Below are 12,139 nucleotides of genomic sequence, written 5' to 3'. Positions count from 1 at the left end.
ATGCCTGATCAGTAAACAGAAAGGAGGGGGAACAGCATGGCACTTGTGGCAAAGGTTTCTTAATAAAAGTCCCGAGAGCGCGAAGCGATCGAGAAAAAAATTCCACCTTTTCATTACAATCTTAGTGATAGATTTTTTTACATGATATTCAGAAAGTATAACACTATATCTTACACTTTTCTTGTGCTTTTTTTCTGTTCTCCTTTTTTTTTGTTCTTAGCCGAATAATTTTTGGGGGCTATGCCCCAAACCCTTCCATTTGTACGCCAGTGCCATCAGGATGGGGTATGGGGGCGGAGCCCCCGGAATTTCTCGAGATTCAGACAATTTAAATTTTAAAGATGGCCGCTAATTTCAATCAAATCACGGGTAAAGGTTTTACAAAACACATTACTTCAACTGTGAGTGGAGTAATAAACCAAACAATTTGAGGAGCACAACATGGGAAATTTGGGGAAATTATTAAAACATGAATAGTGAGCGAAGCGAACCCCCCCCCCCCTTTCTTTCTTTTTCAATTCAGCTATTTCCTTAGTCATGTTAGCATTTTACCTCATTCATTTCTACCCCATTTCCCGTTACTATTTGACTCTTTTCTTTCCCTTCCCATTCAATTTTGCTATCTCTTAATTTATTTCCCCTTTCTCACCCATTTATTGCTATCTTGGGATGATATGTTTCTACTCACAGGTTCATCTTTTCTCTCTTTTTCTTCTTTCCTTCCGTTTTACCTTTCTTCTCTCTTTGTTCTTTCTTTCCCTTTTATTTTCCCTTTTCCTCTTTTCTTCCTTTTTTGTCCAGATGAGCTCCTCGGCCTGTTATACCGCTACTATTAAATCAAGATTAGTTTTGCTTATTACGGAAGTATATCTAATTTGGCTGCTAGGATAGGTCTCAAAATGTCACATTAGCACCATCATATTTTAGTCATTTCTTGAATATCATTATCGGCATTATCTTGTTCCACTATATTATCAAAAAGCATTACAATGTCATCATCACATTAATTAAGATAAAATGCTAAATGAAAAATGAAAATTATCAAGATCAGATAGTTATAAACAAATTAACATGTTTATTAAGGATTAAGCGTTTATTATATTGACATCAATTCAATCATCTTTTTTTGTCAAAATTACATTTACAAAGTACAAGCATGATAATGAAGCCAATGTAATTTTCAACTTAAATTTATTGTTAATTAACATTTTTTTTTTTTACTTTGTGTGGAATTACAATATAAACATAGTGATTCTGAAGCTCAAAGATTGCCAAACTTTGGTATCAATTTATAGGATTCACATGAAATTTACATATTCATAAGGTCGTTGTATAAAAAAAGAATAGAAAACATAGGATTTAAAGTTTGGTTATCTCAAATTCTCTTTATGATGCCAACTCCCTTTTCGGAGTTATAAACTCTTTAGTCCATTAGCATTTCTGCTTCTGTGTTTGTTTATTTGCTTCTTTTGCTTCTTGCGATAACCCTTGACATATGATTTTAACTTATAAGTTTCACTTTCACAATATGGTTGGACAGTCCAAGTATTTTACCTGGACACCATACAAGTATAACGAGGTCTAAATTACTATTATTATTATTATAACTGGAAAACAATATAATGTGTCACTGAACAGGTAACGCCAATTTGTCGGTATTTTTATGAATTATTCATTTTCTCCTCCCATTCTTCTTCTTCTTTTTTTTCTTCTTCTTCTTATTATTATTTTTAATAATATCATTATTAGCAATGTAAGTAACCACTAAATATCTTTCAAGACAGTCAGAATGCCTTTAAGCACCTCCACCTTTGCCTCCTCTATATGCAGAAATCTTTCTTCATAATTCGCATAGGGATTTGTTGTTCTCGGTAAACACGGTCAAATCCACACTCGGGTTCGTCATAACCCTCTGCAGGCTCTTCTCTGGCTCCTATTTTTTTTTCAAATGAAACACCAATGATATGTCTAATTAAACTCTTTATCAGTGCAGGGGTAGGACCCCTAAACATGTTTTTTGTGATACAACTGTGACGCAAAAATATTGCAAAATTTTTGTTCCATGACTAAAAAAAATGCATCTGATGATTCTGATCAGAAGTTAGCAAACGCGACCCGAAAGGAAGCCAAAAAAAGACAATGATTAACATTTCAGGGGCTAGCTTTGTATGAAGATTTACATGGGTATAATTAAAAAAAAAAATTGTTCATTTGAAATGAACAAAAAATATATAAGTCAAATTCAAGTATGAAACTTTGTAGATTACAAACTTTTTTACAATCGGGATAAATTACATGTCAGTGTATGTTGACCACAAATAGCCCTGCAACTATTCTAGTAATAAGCGTTAAAATATAAAGTGTCAAAATAAACATTCATTGCATACGAGCAAACAAGCTCAGGCCAATGAGTTATGTAGATATGTGTTTCATTAAAACTGATTGTTATCGTCATTATCGTTTCGTCAGTTTTTTTTTAAGTTAAATCAGCCTGATATTTTACACAGATCAAGCATTGCAGTAGGATTCTGGAAAATTAATCAAAATTTATTTGTAATTAAGTTGGCTCTTCTTTGATGTAATCTGAAACCAAATAATTCCTTATCAATGTTTGGATTTCAATCGGGTCAAACTGATTATAAAAAGGTTTAATTGAAATTTCTATCAATATGATGTCTGGTTTCATCATACAGATGATATGACCAATGATATAAATTGTGTTTTGCATAAATAACAAATGAGAGTAAATTTGAAAATATTTATTCATTTTTTTTACAAAGAATAGCAGCTTTACTGTTTATTTAATAATATAGGAATTGTATAGCGCACGTATCCACCTTGCTAGGTGCTCTTGGCGCTCCTAAATATCCCGGCTAAGCTAGTCTACCGATTCTGGTGCGCACAGCTTTTTGAGGAATTACTTCCTGCCGGTACCAATTTACCTCACCTGGGTCGAGTGCAGCACAGTGTGGATACATTTCTTGCTGAAGGAAAACACGCCATGGCTAGGATTCGAACCCACGACCCTCGATAATTTATGATATAATTTATGATATAACTTATCAGAATTTGTCTATGATTATAATTTTTTCTTCAAGTATTTGCTAGGACGAAATTTACATTTGACACAATAGGCCCAAATTGCATATTATTGTAAATTACCGATGGACTTTCTTTGTTGCCTGAACTTCTTCCACTTTGTGCGAAAATCTTGCTTCCATGTTCTTACTCCCGTTAGGCCCTGTGTCTCAATCTCTGTTTGACAAATCTGTTTGACAAAGTCACTCATAAGATGTATTTGTTCCTCTGTCAAACTGTCATGGCGCTGTGCTGGATTTATCTGGGAAAAAATGTAACTTCTGTTTATTCAATTGCCATTTTCCTTATGAAACATACATATTCTTTAACAAAACAATCATATTTTGATAGAACTTACAAATGTGGATGAAATAAGGGGTGATATAAGCCAGGGTAAATGGTGCATTTATATTCAGCGCTTATATACTTCTGACCATTTAGCACTATAAGCAAGCATTATTATGAAAATTATTTACGATTAAAAATGGGAGAGGAAAAATTACAGAGGGGAACATGACAGAGGTAAAAGTGGCAGAGGTAAAAATGTCAGAGGTAATAACAGAACATGTTCATGCTTTGTATCGCTCTTCAACAAACTGTGTCGCTTAAATTTTCAGATTCATATCATGGCAGTACACATATCAAGAGCTATTTATGTCATTGGGAATAAAAGAACACCCTTAAAATAATTATTATGATACAGGGCCTCCAGTTGGCACTGTATACGCGGTACGCCGAAGAGGGCACCATCCAAAGTTATACATGATCTTATACGGTTAGCTCCCGGTTGTACAAAATAATCATTTTGTACACACGAGGATGATGATAGTTTATTTATAATTGTTCTAATGCCAATTCGTCCAACTACTATCTCGTCTAAACTGTAAAAAATGAAGTGCTAATTTAGCACTTACAGTGTTTGTATAGTGACTGCACTACGATTGCTGATTTTTTTTAGTTCAAATTTAAACTAGAAAATCAGCACTCTTCGTTTTTACAGTGTATTATCATCATTTGGTCTACCATCAGATAGTTCACTATCCACATGGTCTAATTGCCATTTCATCCACTCATCATTTCATAACCAGTTCGTCAAATAGCTATTAATTGGTTTATTGGACTAAGTGTTAATATTGGGCGAAATGAATGAAAACATAATGGATATGAGACCAAATGGTTATGAGACGAAATGGTCATAGACAAACTGGTGATTATACGAAATGATGATTGGACCAAACGGTATTGGACCAAATGGCTGTTAGAGGAAATGCTGATGGACAGAATGGGGTTAGACTAAATGAAGGCATACCGTATGGTAAGTGGATGAGTTGACAGTATGAATTGGCAGTTTACCGTGAAAAATTGATCATGACTGCATTTGATAAATCACTAGGATTCATGTCTTTCTTATCATGGCAAGCAGTAAATATAGGTTCACGATATTTCATAGCTTTCGGAGGGGTTCCGTCAGCCAACTTCAGGGACTTTTTGCATTTGTTTTGGTACATTTGGGGCCCATTTCATTAAATTTGTTACGAAAACAAATTGGAATATGCAGTTATAAGCTACCGAAATCCTTCAATTTGATTGGCTACTGTAAATTTGTTATATAAACTGTTCATTTATCATTCTGACAATGAGTATATCCGTATCGTATCCGGGTACACATCAAGTTCGTGACCATGTTCACGGAGAGGTGGTTGATTAATGGCTTCAGTAAACACTTGGAAAAGTTTAGAAGGACGCAAAATTTCATGGTACCTTACACAATTTTAATAATAATAAAGAATATGTTCCTTATCTGTTTAGACTTTTTGATTCCCTTATGCATTCACAGACCAACTTCAAAGTAGATTGGATAATGTTTGTAGTAATGTCATTGATTTGATAGATACTCACCAGTATAATCGACGAATCCGTCACCATCCTCATCCGCTTCTTTGATTAAATTACTGGCCATATCCTCAAGCACTTTACTATAAATCTCTACGATTCATTTGGATAACTCCTCGGCACTGCAATAAAGTAATAATCAAATAAAATATCAGTTTCTTAACTTAATTAGCGGTACTTCATTTTACAATTAAATCATAATTGGAAAGGAAGGACACATGGACCATAAACAGGCATTCTTTTCTTCCTGGTAATACACGCATTTCATCTAGTGTAAAGGGCTCCGATCAAATTATACGACTGATCAGATTTGGAAGAAAAAAAAGCATTTTACTTATGTTCTGAAGATGCAAATGAAGGTATTTATTAATTTGACAGTGTTTGAGGTTCCAATTAACTGTAATAATACTAATGTAACTATTTTTTATGATTGCAAGCCTTTATCATGTTTATTTTGGAGTAAAAGCCAAATTGGTTTCAAATCAAAGACAATCGTACGATTGATTTGACGTCACTACGACTAGATGTTCAATTCGCTTTTATTCTAATAAAAGGATTGTAACATTGTAACAGATTTCATCACAAGTATTATACCATCTTCATAAATAATTCGCCGGGAGAAAGAGTGATAATGGAGAGAGAGTAAAGGAATATGTCTATTTTACCTAATCTTTCCATCATCATTAACGTCGAGGGCTTTGAACATTGCTTCTATCTCATCTCGAGTATATAAATCACGTTTCGTCTTCCCCTGCATGTGCAGTAGAAACTCTTCAAACTGCATCACTCCGTCATCTGATCAAAATTAACGAAATAAGACGTGTAAAATTTAGAAGCGAGCCCGGGAAAGCGAGAAACCGAAGCTACCGATTGACCATGCCATGGGCATGATGGGGGCGCTGTTATATTTTCGAAAGTGAAATAAAAATATTCCGTGCACACTTTAGGTGAATTCTGTAATAATTTTTAGTAAGGCAACTTATAACAGGGACGCAGTTTTTCTCTGCAAAAAAGGGGCACATTTCATTGAGAAATTTGGTGTGCTCAAAAACGTGGATGTGGGAACTGTGACACTATCCACATGCCCCCCCCCTCTCTGTCTCTCTTTAATAACACATCAACCATTATCAAAATTATAAATAATTGTATCTTATTTGGTTTGATCGAAGACTCTATTCTGAACTTACTGTTAGCATCGACTTTAGCTATCATATTCTGAATTTCTTCTTTGGAATATTTTTCTTCAAAAATCTGAGCCAACTCTTCACTAGAAATGGTGCCATCACCGTCTTTGTCATAATTTGTTTTGAACTCCTTTTCCAACTCTGCAAAAATACAAGAAAAGCGATGTTAGAAGAATGAAACATGCAACATAGCAGAACATGTGTAGAAGTTTTTAGTCGACACCATTTTAATACATACAGTCAAGCGAAACGTAGATGGCGGTTTCGTTTACATTAAACGCAAAATTATGCTAGCTTTGAAAATGACTTAGATTAATATTTTTTTTTCAAATGACCTTTGGCATTGACTAAAAAACAAGTTATTTCATGAAATAGAGTTTTTGACATCAACTTTATAAAATTCGTTTATTAGTTTCGTTTCATTTGATTAAGCATTTCTAACATATCAATTCTTATCAAAGTAAAACAAATCACCAAAAGGACCCAAATCAAATTGTGAATGAAATCCTTAACTTAAAAAAATGCAAAATCACTTCCATGACAAAGTCGGTCGCTTCGCTTCCTTTTCTTCAAATTTTCGTATACTTCTTGCCCCTTCCTCTGATTTTTTTTTCCATACCGCCATGAAAGCATGATTTTAAGAGCTTTTCAACTCTTTTTTTATACAAGCCATGTTGACTAAAAACTCTTTTAAATAAGGATGGATCATCCTTCTAATATGATCCATGAAATGAAGGAAAATGTACGTTTCTTGATTTCTGAAAATTTCATGTACAATTTATTTTATTCATACGAAAAACATGCTACAAAGTCATTTTAATCATAAAATTATCGTAATGTAAATCTTGATGTTATTCAATATTACCTATGACATGTATGATAAAGAACTGCAAAGATCCAAATACAAATATGACGCACAGCTAAAAGAATTAATATAAAATTACTATAATTATTGATTTAAGGGGGGTAGTCACTAGCGTACCTACGGGGGGGCAGAGGGGGCAGTCTGCCCCCCCCCCCTGACGAGCCACAACCCATGCAAAGGACGTATCCCTGTCCCCCTGACGAGCTTGAAGATTTTTTTTTTTTTGCTTGTCAATTTTTTTCTGGTACGAAATCCTTCATTTGTGATTGAAGACATTTTTTTTTTTTTTTTTTTTTTTTGCTTGTCAATTTTTTTGGCGGACGGTTTTGCCCCCCCCCCCTGTGAAAAACCCTAGGTACGCCACTGGGGGTAGTCCTACCTTTAAGAACACCTTTGGGGATTTTAGCTCTCTGTAAAGAGAAAAAATTTTGATATGCATCCTCTGTCGATACGCTATATACCTTCTCTCTATCTTCTCCCTACCTCCTCTTCCCTCTCCCCCTCTCTATTACCCTTACCATGGCTACCTCCATGCCCTTACATACATATACATGTACTCTCAGTCTCGAAGACAATTGCTTCAGCTAAGTACACAACGATTTCATAGAGCCATACAGTCTAGGTGGTCCAACTTCTAAATATTGTATATTTATTATATAATTATATTAAGGCAAGAAGAAAATGGGTTTATTCATATAACTCATGTAGGCATGGTAGATGTGACCAATAACAGTCCCCATTATTATTTCGAAAGTGAGAGCACTCTCTCCTTTTCATCAAAGAACATCTTGATATCTTTCAAGGAAGTTATGTGTTATCATTATGAACCATACCACCGAAACTGAAATATTTTTGTTTCTACGAACAAGATGATTAGAATGATTAGAGTCATGTAAAATGAAGTTTAGAAATGCATACAAGGAACACATGTGATTTCAAGATTGTGCAATAAAATCCAGTTTTAGTATTCCGTCATAGGCGTATACACATGAACAAAATATTGATTAGATAATTTTTATTGCACAATGTGAAACTTTCCTTATATTTGAAAATTGATTTTTTTTTTGTGCGTGTATGCGTTTTATTAAGTGTTCATTGAACCGTTAATTATTTAATATTTTTGTGATACTCTTCCCCAAAATACATTTCGCATGTTTGGCATATTTCGATATTTTTTTCCAAGTTGACTTTATGTAAGAACTACAATTTTGGCAAATTTGGTGTCGCTCTTATTGAAGAAGAAGAAGAAGATGAAGAAGAACAAATAAAGAAGAAGAAGAATGGGAAGAAAAAAAATCAATAATTCATAAAAATATGGACAAATTGGCGTTACCTGTTCAGTGACACATTACATTGTTTTCCCGTTATAATAATAATAACAATCATTTAGACCTCTTTATATTTGTATTTTTATACAGCCCAGGGAGAATACCTGGGCTGTCCAACCATACGGTGAAAGTTAAACTTATAAAAGTTGAAATTATAGTATATATGTCAAGGATTATTGCAAGAAGAACAAAAACAAGCAAATAAACAAACACAGAAGGGGAAATGCTGAATATAGCCATGGACTAAAGAGTTTATAACTCCGAAAAGGGAGTTGGCATCAGAAGAAGAAGAAGAAGAAGAAGAAGAAAAGTATAATTTTGGTCTGGACATCAGATCAGTCAATCATAATTATAATTATTATTTCCGGACCATAGAGAGGCGCTCTAATCATCATATTCGTACCTCAAATGCAATAAATATAATTTTTAAATTATGTAAGCTCGCAAATAAAGCCTACATGACAACATAAGAAAGACAGGAAATAATTCGTGATAATTATTCCAACTTACCGCCCAGGAGATACACATTGCGGTGATCGACTTGGAAAATAATTCCAGAAAAAAAAGTAAAATGTATCTGGATCTCGATCAGTTACCGATGCTTCTATATTCCTAGCTGACTGTCTTGATAATGTGAAAATGATGTGGTGTTGACAAGGGTTTTATATGCAGGTCAGTATTTTATACCCACTTTTCAGCTCGCACGCTGCACTTGCAAAGTTGTAGTTATATGTGTGTATGAATACATACTAAACTTGGAAACTGAGAGTGTACTTTTCATTTTCTTTGAATTAGATCTCCAACATCTGGCATCTAATTCGAGGAAGTTCTGTTATCATTGGCATATACCGAAATCTAAAACTAAAAAAAAAAAAGATTTTTTTTCCCTTCATGTCCGTTGTTTTCTACTATGAATTACATTACATAGCATCATTAATTTTATTTAGTGAGATGATAATTATGTTAATGACTTCAATTTAGATAAGGATCAAATTTTTTGGCGGGGGGGGGGGGGGGCTCATGTTTACTACCCGTAGATAGGAAATTTACCGAAGGTTTTATATCTGACCAGTCAAAGGGTACTACACAGTAATACATTTTTTAACCCTAAATGAAACACTTGGTGGCTTGGTGCACATATGAGCATCATTGCATTCATTATCACCACTTGGGGTGCTTCTATTGTACCAACCCATATAGGGTTCACATTTGAACCCCTATCTAGTGTGTATGTTGAGTGCGTCAAATAATCAACGTGTGGAAAATCTGTAATGACGAGATCTCAAGTTCAAGTTCCTCTTTATTTATCCATAATTGGAAATTTGTTTTTTCTCACAACTTCAAGTCAACAAACATAAAAATGCCATATTAAACATGTAAATCATTAATATTAATACATTTATAATAATTATATACAGTGAAAGTAAATATCCGTTTACATAAAGACTAAAGCCATAAGTCAGAAGTGTTAACATCAATTCCAAAAAGTTACTGTACTGCCTCCAAAGAGGTTTAAAATACTAGTGTGTTATCAGCATTTCATTACAGTTTAAAAATTTCCTTCCAATAGTAATAGCATATCCATCACCTGAAACAATAATATAGCCCCAATTCTTCCGCCAGTCAAATAGTTTTTAAAGTAATTATTAGATATTTCCCCCCTTAATTTGGCAACGGAAGTTCAGGGGTTGCCCTTCCTAGAATTAGGTGGCGAATCATAAACATACAGGGGCTGTAGAACGTTTGGGGCGAAGCCAAAAAGGGCACCTTTAAAAATTGTGTCAACTTGAATTGGCGTTGGATGCAAATATATATCTTCACCGTCAGATTGCATATTTAGCATAAATTTTGTTTAGTGTGCAAGTTAGATCAAAGTTTTTTTGTTTGTTTTTCAGTAAACAAACAAGTTACCAATAATGCATATAGCATTTCCATTTATTTGAAAGAAGAATAAAAGAGCATTGTACATTAAATGCCTTGCTCACGGGCATAGGTGCCGCAACCGGGGATCGAACCCCGGACTTTTTATGTATAGCCAGGCGCCTTAGACCCTTCGGCCACGGCACCTCCAACATGTCAAAAATTTCTTCGGATCTGAATAGATTTAGCGCTCTCTATCGACAATGGATTTATATTCGTGAGAAAAGAGACCTAAACACTGTGCATGAATCATGATTATAAACTTTATGTTGACAAATTGATGTTGAAAATATATTTTTTTTCTTATTCTAATTTTGATCGTTTTTGATTGATGATTATTTCATTTAAGATAGAAGTGCATTTCATTATTATACTCTTGATGCATGGATATCTGACAATAAAATTACTTCAAAACCATAGAAAACTCTGGCATGTGCATGAGTGACCACGATATAGCGTGAGGTATGCATAAAATAGTACACCATCCCTTGAGTTTCTTCTTTCTGCTTTATTGTTTTTCTTGGTCGACGTGGAAATGGGGGGGGGGGGGGGGCATGGCCCAAATGGAGCCCGGTTTCAAATTCACCTGGACCGTTGCACCCACCCGGAACGGCAAAAACCAATCCAATTTTTTATAACCAACGTAATGAGAAAGATGTTGTTGTTTTTTCTTGCTCACTGGCTTGCTGGCCACCTTACAAAAATGGAATTCAAAAAAATGATAGCAAAGAGTATCCGGCTGTACGCAGCCCAAATATTATAGGCTTGCCATGGTAATGATAAACAATTAAAAGCCGAATTGATAGAGGAATATTTCAGCTGTAGGCCCTATATAGCTAAAAAAAAAAAAAAGGGGGGGGGAGGGCTCAAGAGGCAATTAATGACTAGGCCTATACTCTAACCATTACATTTTGTCGCTAATTACTCCTCCCCCAATCTTTCTTCAACATGACCCATAAGGTTCGTGTCAAAGGCCTACTCGGCCATACATCTGTTTGTTGTATGAATTCAAACCAAAAGATCCCAATGAGCACCCCCCCCTCCAAAAATACTCTAGTGTCCTTCAATTCAACCCTCCTGAAACCATAGACCTATAGTAGGTCCATGCTGAAACACAGGAGGTACAATATGATTTCATCAATCCTGAGCAAATGATTCCGTGATAAATAGTTACACAGACAATATCTTGAAGAGATTCTCAGCTTTTTCCGTGTTTAAAAAATGTTCAAAAGAAAACAAAGAAAAATATTGTTATAATTGAAGAGTTTGGTTGTAAATGGGGTTCCACTTTGGACCATTCCGAGAAAACTCATGTTTTTATTCTCACTTATTGCAATATTCTTATCAGAAACAAAATTGTCATGATGTACTACGAGGCTATTATAATTATGAACATAAAATTTGGTATAAAAGAAATCTACCTGTCTTCAGTTTTATATATATATATTTCAATAATTATCATTGTGGACCTAATCCCTTTTGCAAGCAAACGTTTTAATGTGAATTTCAAATTTTCTTTGGTATCATCAGAGTGACTAAAAATCTATAGGTTTTGAGACAGAAAACAATAAAATTTATGAAAAATTGACCTTACCCCTTTTGATGAGCTCTTCAAAAGAGTTTGGTTGTAAAAGGTGTTAAGTCCACTCAAAGAAAATCATTTTTTTATTCTCCAATATTGCAATATTCTTACGCGAATGTGAACATAAAATAGAGTATAAAAGAAATCTACCTGTCTTCATATTAAAAAAAAAAAAAACATTAATTTGTGGACCTAACCCCTTTTGCAACCAAACTGAAATGGACCTAACCCCTTTTGAAGAAAAAAAAGATTTTTCTCTGCAATTTTTGCTCACTTTTCAATGGGAATT

The 12,139-nt window shown here is 34.3% G+C and overlaps 1 long non-coding RNA gene across 1 annotated transcript; it reads right to left on the bottom strand.

Moving 5' to 3' along the window:
• Positions 1–1,727: 1,727 nt before the first annotated feature.
• On the bottom strand, positions 1,728–5,717 carry LOC129280491 (uncharacterized). Its single transcript, XR_010296187.1, has 4 exons — positions 5,637–5,717; positions 4,978–5,093; positions 3,163–3,340; positions 1,728–1,933 (listed from the first exon to the last, which is right to left on the bottom strand). It is a non-coding gene; the product is annotated as an uncharacterized LOC129280491 (long non-coding RNA).
• Between the last annotated feature and the right edge of the window lie 6,422 nt (positions 5,718–12,139).

Source organism: Lytechinus pictus, chromosome 17 (assembly GCF_037042905.1).
Source record: "Lytechinus pictus isolate F3 Inbred chromosome 17, Lp3.0, whole genome shotgun sequence".
Taxonomy (NCBI): Eukaryota; Metazoa; Echinodermata; class Echinoidea; order Temnopleuroida; family Toxopneustidae; genus Lytechinus; species Lytechinus pictus.
Note: the sequence above shows the minus strand (reverse complement) of the source record. Positions and strands in the feature narration are given on the sequence as shown.